Genomic DNA, 3,309 nt, shown 5'->3' with positions numbered 1-3,309 from the left:
AGCAATTTACAATTTTAAAAAACTCATGAAAAGCCCTACGTAATAATCTTACCTTTAACTTTAATAAGAGGTCAATTCACTCTAATTTTTAAGCTAACAGAGCTAAGCGTGATCTGTTGAAAGTACAATTTGATATGTTACGCTCTTGTAAGACGGAGACAACCCATGCGGGTATAACGTGCTCTTAATAACCGATATCAGGGTTCCTGTCTAGTCTAAATATTTAGGTAATATTTAAAAGACCGAGCTCCAAATCATCAGTTTACAAGATAAACAATGTTTCATTAAAGGACCACGAAAGGAAAAAAAAACTAATTCTTAAAAAAAATTCTTAATTAAAGAAAAACAGAAGTCCAAACTAAACTTGTCTACGACTTTTTGTTAGCGAGTTATAGTCTTTTAAAGTTAGCGCGTGACGTCATAGAATCTAATCTCGCTGCGGCTACAGTATGGCTACGTAGGTTACGTCGCGCGTCGTACATATTATTATTTTGCATAATATTATTACATATTATTATTTTGGGTTTGATATTTTTGTGTTCAAAAATAATTACGTGCTACATAATATTTATTTTATTTTTAGTTCTTACTGATAAAATGGGGTTTTGTCGTTTTCTTCTAGGACTGGATTAGTATTTATTATTTTAGTATTGTTCTTTGTTTCTTTGAGTGTACTTAAAAATAAATTACGATTGTGGTTAACTCACCATATCAATTTGAACCAACGAAATTAGATTTCTGCGATGACTATGATTCTTTTAATACTAACCATAATGAATTTAGCCAATGCTTTGGTAGATCATTGCTTCAAATAAATAATTGGTGTGATTGTCAAAAATGCACAATATTACCGACGAACCACGAGTGCATATAGACTGTTGAACAGTATCATATTTTGTGACTATGCCACTATAATTATTGTTATAGTTAATTATGTAATATTATAATATATATTATTATAACATAACGTTAAATAGAAAATTATTAACGTTAAAAATATCTCTAAGACCAAACCCGGTATATTGAATATTACATTCGTGATAATGGGTAAATAAAGTTGAAGACGTAATATTTACATGTATAAACGCCAGGAGAATAGATTCTATGACGTCACACGTCAACTTCAAATACCTGTACATCGCCAACGAAGAGTCGTAAACATTTTTAGTTTGGACCATTATTTTTTTAACACGGAGTACTATGTTTTTTTGAGTATAAAATAAATTAAAATTTTTTCCTTTCATGGTCAAAGAACATCACCACAGAGAAACAAGAAATGGAGGGTACCTAAGATTAACCAATTTCGATCTAAGACCACGTACATTTTGACAAAAAAATTTTAAATTATAAATCTATTTAATGTTGTTATTTAGAATAGATGTTGAAGTGTTATCGTATTTTTTTTTTAAAGAGATACATTTTTTAATACGACCATTACAAGAGATACTATTAGAACAATAAATAACAATTATAAACAAATTATGTGTATACACATGAACACATTGGTGACAGGTACCTAATCATCAAACTTTAGATTTGAATTTGCGAGGCAACAAATTAGTTTTTTGGTTTAGGATTGATGACACAAAGATCGCATAAACGACATAGTGACTAATGAGATGTGATTTATCCGCCTATTTCCTACGTTCTTATTCGGTATGAGATGAATGGTGTAGTTCTTGTAGAGTTTAGTTTAAAAATTGTCTAATCTACTTTTGAGGGCTAAGATAGCTCAGTGCGAAATGAAAAGTTTTCATTCTGAAGTTCAGATACTTCGTATGTTAGTGCAGTAAGGAATCCATGAAATTCTTCAAAGTAGTACCTACTGTTTGGGAGGTTTGAACATTTCTAGGATGGCTTGCATTAAGTCACTGTATAGTGGATACCGTTGTGAATGAGATTATGTATGACTGCGATTAGAGGGCCTTGCAGTAGGACTGTCTGGCTTGACTTTTGGTAGAACTTTACGAGCATTATATGTCTAGGATAGTAAATCATATAAGACGTAGGTAAGAACAGCAGTGTTGTGTTGTCTTTAGCCGTCGATAATAGGCATTTATAAAATTAAGGAGTGGGTGTAGGCAACACATACCACAACTACTTTAGTTGAAGTTAGTAACGAGAGAAACCTGACCCGTAAATGTAATGTAATAAGACACATCAAGTTGGTCCTCACTCGTCAGAATGAAGCGAAGTCAAAACGTGGCAAAATTGAACCGGTTTCAGCTGATGGTGAGCGTTGAGACAATAAATGCAGTTGAAGATAAGACGGATAAATTACATAAGAAATAGCAATTACATGAGAAAATAAAGCTTATAATTAATATTAAATCAATAAAACAAAAACGATAGTACTCATTTCTATTAAAATAAAATACGACGATTTTGCCAACAATTATGGAATTATTATGAGTTCAAGTTGAATAAATCATAATATTTTTAGTAGAAAAATAAATTACTTATATTAATATAAATGTTAAATATACGTGTATTGCTAACAAATCCTTGGAACTAGTCAAATAGATACTGAAACATCGTCCCCGTTCTGAATCGTTTTTGCATGCAATGTGTAACACTGAATTCAAATTTAACAAATCCATTACAGTGACCTATTTTTGACAATTTTCACTCGAAACATAATATAATAATACAACAGAGCGAGTTCCCCAGTTTTATTCTGTACCTACCAACACTTTTAGTACACTAAAATCTATTTAAAATGTACCTTACTAAAAAAGCAAGGTTTATCAAGTCCATGCAATTTTATAACTCAGTTCAATGAAGTTATTTATTTTATTTTTTAATTAAGTTGAAAATTAAATTAATGGTAATTTTTAACGCATTAGTTAATCTAATAAATTAAATTGATTTAACTGTAAACTTATTAGTTTTTTAAAGCTCAGCCTTGCTAAAATTATATGAATGCATTTATAGTTTATACAATTATTGTTTAAACCTTTTATGTACAATTGATCTTAAAATTGTAAAATGTTACAAAACGTTATTAAAATATTACTTACGTACCACAAGTTGTAACTTTCAAAATTACTGCGCTTGATTGAATTAAGACATATACTTGGTCATAGGTATTCTTGTTTTTAAGAAAATATTATGTACAAATCGTAAAATTAAATTAATACCTATTACTCACAATTATTAATTGCTTATTTAACAATAATAAATTGATAATAGATGCTAGAAAGATTTAGATTTTTAGTCTATACGGTTCTTAACATTAATTTTCATACTGTAATTTTATCATTAAGGTGATTCTTATAATGGTCAAAGATATTATAAATATTTAAATAA

General features: G+C 29.3%; 1 long non-coding RNA gene across 1 annotated transcript; it reads right to left on the bottom strand.

The window, feature by feature from the left end:
- Positions 1–707: 707 nt before the first annotated feature.
- On the bottom strand, positions 708–3,195 carry LOC111031376. Its single transcript, XR_002604195.1, has 2 exons — positions 3,025–3,195; positions 708–909 (listed from the first exon to the last, which is right to left on the bottom strand). It is a non-coding gene; the product is annotated as an uncharacterized LOC111031376 (long non-coding RNA).
- Between the last annotated feature and the right edge of the window lie 114 nt (positions 3,196–3,309).

This window comes from Myzus persicae, unplaced genomic scaffold (assembly GCF_001856785.1).
Source record: "Myzus persicae strain clone G006 unplaced genomic scaffold, MPER_G0061.0, whole genome shotgun sequence".
NCBI classification, from domain to species: Eukaryota; Metazoa; Arthropoda; class Insecta; order Hemiptera; family Aphididae; genus Myzus; species Myzus persicae.
Note: the sequence above shows the minus strand (reverse complement) of the source record. Positions and strands in the feature narration are given on the sequence as shown.